This window comes from Anser anser (genome assembly GCF_964211835.1).
Source record: "Anser anser genome assembly, contig: SUPER_W_unloc_7, whole genome shotgun sequence".
Taxonomy (NCBI): Eukaryota; Metazoa; Chordata; class Aves; order Anseriformes; family Anatidae; genus Anser; species Anser anser.
Window position 1 is genome coordinate 1 of NW_028154225.1, and position 8,086 is coordinate 8,086.

The 8,086-nt window shown below is 44.7% G+C and overlaps 1 long non-coding RNA gene across 1 annotated transcript; it reads right to left on the bottom strand.

Moving 5' to 3' along the window:
* Window positions 1-880: 880 nt before the first annotated feature.
* LOC310888953 lies at window positions 881-4,430 on the bottom strand. The gene is made up of 3 exons (XR_014576279.1): window positions 4,253-4,430; window positions 3,394-3,465; window positions 881-2,604 (listed from the first exon to the last, which is right to left on the bottom strand). It is a non-coding gene; the product is annotated as an uncharacterized lncRNA (long non-coding RNA).
* Window positions 4,431-8,086: the final 3,656 nt, after the last annotated feature.

Sequence of the window (8,086 nt, forward strand, 5' to 3'; positions counted from 1 at the left end):
GGAAAATAATAATAACAATAATAATAATAATAGTGATAATGGTAATAGTATTAACAATAATAATGTGTAAGAAAACAAGTGATGCACAATGCAATTGCTCACCACCCGCTGACCGATGCCCAGCCTATTCCCGAGCAGCCGGCCCCCCCACCCCGGCCAGCCACCCCTATATATTGTTTAGCATGACGTCAGATGGTATGGAATACCCCTTTGGCCAGTTTGGGTCAGCTGTCCTGGGTCTGTCCCCTCCCAGCTCCTGCTGCACCCCCAGCCTGCTCGCTGGCAGGACAGAGCAAGAAGCCGAAAAGTCTTGGCCTGGTGTAAACACTGCTCTGCAACAATTAAAACATCAGCATGTTATCAGCGCTCTTCTCATCCTAATCCAAAACATAGCACCCTACCAGCTACTATGAGCTACTTAACTCTGTCCTAACTGGAACCAGGACAGTTAGGTCCTTTCCTTTCTTTCCTTTCCTTTCCTTTCCTTTCCTTTCCTTTCCTTTCCTTTTCCTTTCCTTTCTTCCTTTCCTTTCCTTTCCTTTCCTTTCCTTTCCTTTCCTTTCCTTTCCTTTCCTTTCCTTTCCTTTCCTCTCCTTTCCTTTCGCTCCTTTCCTTTCCGCTCCTTTCCGCTCCTTTCCTTTCCTTTCCTTTCCTTTCCTTTCCTTTCCTTTCCTTTCCTTTCCTTTCCTTTCCTTTCCGCTCCTTTCCTTTCCTTTCCTTTCCTTTCCTTTCCTTTCCTTTCCTTTCCTTTCCGCTCCTTTCCGCTCCTTTCCGCTCCTTTCCGCTCCTTTCCTTTCCGCTCCTTTCCTTTACTTTTTTTTCCGCTCCTTTTTTTTCCGCTCCTTTCCTTTCCTTTCCTTTCCTTTCCTTTCCTTTTCCTTTCCTTTCCTTTCCTTTCCTTTCCGCTCCTTTCCTTTCCGCTCCTTTCCTTTCCTTTCCTTTCCGCTCCTTTCCTTTCCTTTCCTTTCCCTTCCTTTCCTTTCCGCACCTTTCCTTTCCGCACCTTTCCTTTCCGCTCCTTTCCTTTCCTTTCCTTTCCGCTCCGCTCCGCTCCGCTCCGCTCCTTTCCTTTCCGCTCCTTTCCGCTCCTTTCCTTTCCGCTCCTTTCCTTTCCGCTCCTTTCCGCTCCTTTCCTTTCCGCACCTTTCCTTTCCTTTCCGCACCTTTCCGCTCCTTTCCTTTCCTTTCCTTTCCTTTCCTTTCCTTTTTCCTTTCCTTTCCTTTCCTTTCCTTTCCTTTCCGCTCCTTTCCTTTCCGCTCCTTTCCTTTCCTTTCCTTTCCTTTCCTTTCCTTTCCTTTCCTTTCCTTTCCTTTCCTTTCCTTTCTTTCCTTTCCGCTCCTTTCCGCTCCTTTCCTTTCCACTCCTTTCCTTTCCTTTCCGCTCCTTTCCTTTCCTTTCCTTTCCTTTCCTTTCCTTTCCTTTCCTTTCCGCTCCTTTCCGCTCCTTTCCGCTCCTTTCCGCTCCTTTCCTTTCCGCTCCTTTCCGCTCCTTTCCGCTCCTTTCCTTTCTGCTCCTTTCCGCTCCTTTCCTTTCCTTTCCTTTCCTTTCCTTTCCTTTCCTTTCCTTTCCTTTCCATTCCGTTCCGTTCCGTTCCGTTCCATGCCAGAACGCCCTGCTGCATGCACTGTTATTTCCAACGCGTGGACGACCTGGGGGCTTCTGAGAAAACCCAGCCTGACTGTGCACTGCTGTCTGATCGTAGCTGCACGCAGCTACCTGGTGGGTGCTCACATGGAAATGCTCAGGTCACTTGGACTGGAGTCTTCAACTCGCAATGACTTTTAATAGGCAACATCTGACAGTACCAAAGCCCTTTGCAGCCCTGGGTAAAATTATGATAATGAGAAAAAAGCTATTACTGCCAGCATGCTTTCGTTATGTAAATGATATTAAGATAGGCTGTGCAGATCGCCTGTGGCTATGCTATAATCTCCATGCAGTGATTATGTGTCAAACTTTGTCATTTTGATTATGACGTTAATTACATGCCATCCTCATGCAGACATGAATATTACTCGCAGTCAAACAAAACACAAATTGGGGGCATTGATTTTTTGTTTTGTTTTTTCTTTTTTTATTTGAAATGTTGTTGATTAAATGTATTAAAAGGTAAAGAGATACATAACATTGTAAACTTGTTAAACACTGGCCAAGTCCTCCCTGTCTGCCTGGGCATAGACAGGGCTTTCTTTTTTAAAAAAAAAAAAAAACACTTCACAATGTTATTGTTTGTGTTTTTGGTTTTTGTTTTGTTTCGTTTTGTTTTGTTTTTTGGTCCCAGCAGGGGTGGCGTTTAAAAAATATATATTTTATAGACATCATCTTTGGATTTTAAATGGAAGAGCATTGGATCTTTTAACTCCTTCTGGTGCTTATCAGAAGAGGGTGGCTTGGAGCCATGCAGGTGACCTGGGTGTCCCCATGTCTGTCGTAATACAACGCCTGTGGGTCACCCTGCTGTGGATGCTTCCCATCCTCAGGTACCTTAATTTCAGAGATTGTTTTTACTTTTTTTTTTTTTTAAATGTTCCAAAGTTTTCAGAGGACAACCCCTTTTTTCTGCTGCTCCACCTTGTCTCTATGGCAGATCCTGCTTAATCCTCCTGGAAGAAAAGGAGGGGAAAAATGATGTTTTCCAATGAAAATATATTTAAAAATATTGCCATTTTGAATGTAGCTCACTGTAAAATACACAATTTCAAGGGAGATGGTTCAATAAAATATTCCCTCCTGATGAAATATGCCATTAAATATAGATACAGATCAGAGAACAGATCTTCCCACCGAGATTCCCCTGGATGAGATATCTAGGTAAGAGGCTGAATTGTCGAGGCACCTCTGTAAGTATGGGATGGAAAAAAAAAGACACCTCACAAGGGAGCAACACTTAATGAGACTTATAAATAGCTGGGACTGCAACTTTCCTGATTAATTTGGGGAAAGAAGCCTCACTGAAAGTGTTTTGCAAATTCATCAGTTTTCCTTAGTACTTCAGTCCTCTCTAATGTTTAAAAGTAATATATTAGCATCCAAGCTAAGGCTTTGTCTTAGGTAATTAAATGCTTTGAGTTACTGGTTTATCAACAGTGCTCTGTTGATCACTGCATCATCTCTTCTGACTGAGAGAGGGGAAAGAAAAAAAAAGATGTTGGTGATGAAGTAAAATTGTGCACAAGAGACTGGTAGCAGCTAAAATTTGCATGGCTCCCGAAAAGCAGACTCTGGGCAACCTCCCTGGAGAAAAGCTGCTGCACAAGTGTCCCTCCTGCCTCTGCCACACCTGTGTTTGGGGGCAGCGCTATCACCAGAGAGACCTATCACCGGTGTGATGAGCGTGGCAAGGCTGAACTTGCTTTTGGGCTGAATTTGGGGCATTTGGGGTGCAGACTGACCTTTCCCACATTCGCTGATCTTTGACTCCATCTTGCTGTCACCATTTTGGCATCAGGCAAGTTGGCTGTTCGCTTTTAATGCGCAAAACAGATTTTAAATAAAATAAAAGGAATCCCCCTAAACATTGTGTTTTTATGGAGGGACATTTCAAGGCAAGTTTTACACAGGTTTAGCCCAGAGGGAAATTAAACTCTACATGTAAATTGAGTTTACACACAAAGGAAGCCATTACTTTCAATATTTCTCAGCAGGAGGGTTCAGAGTTATTTAAATAAGTTTAGATATTAAACCTAAAGTAGCCATTAAAGGAATGTGGATTTGTTTGCCTAGTTTTTATAGAAATCTTTTTTTTTTCCAGCTGACTGAAAAATCCATTGCTTGCATGATGGTGAATATTTTTAATGCATAAAAAAATCAAAGAACTTTCAATATAGTACTTCCTTTGAATTTTTAAGCACCAAATTACAGAATAGTTATTACAGCAAAATGTCTTCTTTAGGAGACATTAAACTGCAAACATTTTCCTTACTTTTTTTCCCTTTTCCATCTATTCTTTAGAAGAAAACTAATATAAACACTGACATTAAACCATATTGGCTATGTAAGGCACTTTGATCGTCACTGAGATTATTTTAAAAGTTATTTAGGTCCCTGTGTTACATCTTTGCAACTGCATGGAAAATGTTTCACCATGTTTCTCTTTGCAACATTTCTTTGGGGATTCATAAATATTGATTGTACTGTAAAATTTGATGGAATCTTGAAACAGACTGCAGTCTTGGTAGCTGGGGAATTTACTCAATTTTTCTCAGTAGCTGCAGTCTATAAAAAGAGGAGATTTTGCAAATTGTTTCTCACCTTGTGTGGTGGTTTTACCATGCTAGGTAGCTGAACGCCACAACCGCTCTCTCCCTCCCCCTCCTTAGATGAGGAGGGGAAGAAGAAAAGGAAAGAACAACTCACAGGTTGAGATAAGGATGATTTAATTAAAGGGAAGAAAAAAATAATTAAGGAAAGATTATTATTAATTAAACAATTTAACTAGGGAAAAGGGAGGGGGAAAGGGAAAACTAAGCGAAACAAGCAAAGGCTATGTGGAAGTGCAGAGGAAAGAAATTACTCTCTACTTCCCGCAAATGAGCGATGCTTGACCACGTCCTTGAAGCAGGGCCTCAACGCACGTAGCCGGTGTTCGGGAGGAGGACAGACGTTTTCCCAACGAGAGCCCACCCCTCCCCTCTTCCTCCTTTTTCCACCTTTTATTGCTGAGTGTGACATCATATGGTATGGAATATCCCTTTGGTTGGTTTAGGTCAGCTGCCCTGGTGATGTTTCTTTTCTCACATTTTTGCCCACCCCCTAGGAGGGTTAGAGAGAGTCCTGATGTTGTGCCAGCACTGCTCAGCAGCAGACACAACACTGGTGTGATACCAGGGCTGTTCTAGCTACAAGTGCAGAGCACAGCACTGTATGGGCTGCTGCAGGGAAAGTTAACATCCCAGCCCAACCCAGTACAGCTTGTCTTTTTAGTATTTAAGAGCTCTCAGTTCTGTAGCCTTCTGAACCATGCACTGGGTGCATTTTCCATCAAAACTGTATCAGGCCTATTCAAAGGGAATTAAAAGGCAAGGAGTCACCAAGGGGTTAAACTGCCACCTGGCTGGCGAGCACCAGCTTCGTTACTGGTGGCAGTGTGGAGCCATCCTAGTGCTTGTTGTACGAAAACTTTTGTGAAAATAATGTCCTTAAATGTTAGTGGGTGTGTGCGGAGATGGGAAAAAAAACAACAGATTTCTCTCTTGATTTAAAGAAACAAAAAAATTGCCTTGGATGCCAAGGAATCCCTCAGCATTTTAGTGTTAAGCACAGGGTGTACAGGTAGAAATGGCACAGGATTTTCTCCTCTTGGCTTGGAGACGTTTTAACTCCCTTCACACAGGCAAAGGAGATGTCCATGGCAAAGCTCCTGGTGGAGCCTGCAGCCCAACCCCAACCGCCCTTAGCCCACCCCACGGGCCAGCTCTGGGCCATCCTCACTGGAGCCCCTCAGGATGACACTCGGGATATTTTGGTGTTATAAAAAGGAAAGCTGGGCGGGCAGGGCTGCGTGCAGGCGCAAAAAGCAGCAGTAGCTTTGCTTTGCTCCTATTTCAGTTTATGAACATCCTGCGAATAAACCAGAATAAAAGGGGCACAAAGACACTAGCAGGAACCCGAGCCTGATGCCAACGACTTGTACATGGGTTTCAATGCTTCTTCATAGCTGGTCCTGATTTCTGCAAGGTTTGATCAAAACCACCTTCATCAGTTGGTTTCTGGTTTTAGTTTTCTTTGCAATGTCCAGGGCTAACATACAGCTCTGTAGAGGTGGGAGTGTCCCCAGTCTCAGGGGTGATAGGGCCTTTGCTTTTGTTCATTCAGGATGGGTGCAGCCCTGGGACGCTTTGCAAGGAGGTGCCTGGGTGTGCTGTTGTGAGAAACAAAGTTGTGTTTTTGCAGTAGAGAATTACTTTTCTGTATTCCAAGGTAGCTGTGTAGTCATAACAAGGAGAAATGCTAAGTAGATAAGTGGACAGTAGAAGGCCTCACTGTTCCAAAATAAGGTAGCAGCTTGAGAAAAACAGGATGAGCAGCGTGAGAACAGTAAAACAAAGATCACAAGTTCTCAAAACATAAGAAAGGAGAAATTAAAGTGTTGAAAAAAATAAAAATTGTACCTATATGGTATAGAGGAGCGTCGAGTAGCTTGTGAACCTGTAGTACTCAGCCAATGAGGAAACAGGGGAGGTGATCAGGTGTCCGGTAATAGGGAATAAAAGGTTATGATTTATTTACTAAAATGCGCTCCTGATTGACAGGACGCCCGCCATTGCAATCGCGAATAAAATAGCTTCACAGAAGATCCTGTCTGAAGAAAATTATTTGAGATGTTTCTCACAATTTGGGGGCTCGTCCGGGATCTTGTCACCTGCCGAAGATTTCTTGCCACCACAGACAGGAAGGTGCACCCTGCTGATTTCAGCGGTCCCGTCAGGGGTGGTGGGCCGTCTCAGTATGGCCATCAAAGGACCGAGACTGTTAATCTGGAGACAGGCTCTGCGAAGCTCTGGGGAGAAGGGAGGCCAGCACTGACATACACAGACACAGCCCACATATAGTCCAGCCCGGATCGGGAACAGGCACTGGGATTACTGCTGATAACCCGGACCGGGAAGCCGTGCACAGACCGAGGTAAGGGAAACTTTACCATATCTTGCCTCGGGTTGGGTTTGGGGAGACTCTTGTGTGGAGTGTGAATGAGACGCACTTTTAGTGTGAAGCGAGTGTGGAGTCCCGATCCGCGAGGTTCTGTAGTCCTGCGAGGGGATGAATGAAGTCCCCTCGGCTGGAGAGGGACGGAGCGAAAGAGAGACGAGTGAAAGAGAGTCTCGGGGGGTTTGGGCCCTTAGGTGTACGGTACCCCGAGCACGGTGAAGTGAGGTTCTCGGCAGTGCACCCCACCTCTGTCCTAATCCTAGGTGAAGGCGTGTGGTATCCTGTGGGTGGTAAAGTCCACAGCAGCACGTCAGGAAGAGCTGGGGATTAAGGGTTCCAAGAGTCAGCAGGGTGGGGGTGGAGACCCCGGGACTGTGCCTAAAGATAGCCCTTTGGAGAGAATGATAAAGATTTGGAAAAACAACCCAAAAATTAGGGAAAAGGATTAAAAAAATACATAATTAAAAAAAAAAAAAGGTTTGATATTGTGTAATTGTCTGGTCTGAAAAGCTAATAAAAGGAACTTCAGTATTTTGGCCAAAATACAGGTCTGATGAAAATTCAGGCTTTAAATTTATATGTAAACAATAAGGTTTTCGGAGGAGGAATCAAGTTATGCTCCCTATAATCCTAATATTGCACCGGAGGCAGCGGTAGGTGCTCCAGGAGGGGAGACAGGGACTGCAATTGATGCTGTCCCTGGAGAAGTCACGCCAGGGAGCGCGGAGTGGCAGGAGCGGCAGTGGGGGGGTCCAGGTGGGACCTCGGGGCCGTGCAGGGCCAACGCGGGGCCAGTGCCACTCCCCCCTTACCAGCAGAGAGGTTAGGAGTTTTAAGAAAGAAATGAAGTCTTTAATTGAGGGCCTAGCAGAACAGTCAAATCCGTTTCTAAGGCCTACTTTGTATTCCTGGGGGGAGAGATGTCAATCCTGAGTATGTTATTCACTGGAGAAGAATGTTTAGGAGGGGAATGATTCGGCAGGCAGCTATGCAAGAATGGGAAAGAACTAACAACCCCCCCCGGACTGAGAGTAATTCCGATAGAGCAGAAATATCTGCTTATCTAACTGCGATAATAACAACCCACAACATAGAAATCCTATGAGAGACTCAAGGTCAGAATTAGAAAGTACTTGGGGATGAATCCTGAGGACCCGGTAGCCTAAGGGCTCTTTAAAGTCCCTTTTGTGATTAAAGCCTGGCCAGATACACAGAAAAAGCTCCAGAAGGTGGGAGGATGGAGTGAACAGTGCAGGTAGTATGAAGGTGTATGCCAGGAGGGGAGATGAGAAGGAAAAGCAGAGCGCGAAACTAATGATATTCACAGCGTACTGGGTAGTGAGGCAGAGGGAGAGATAGAGGGCCCAGGATGGAAAGGAGAGGAAGAGAGATGAAGGAATAACAGACAAGGAAAGCTACCTGTGTTGCAGCCTAAAT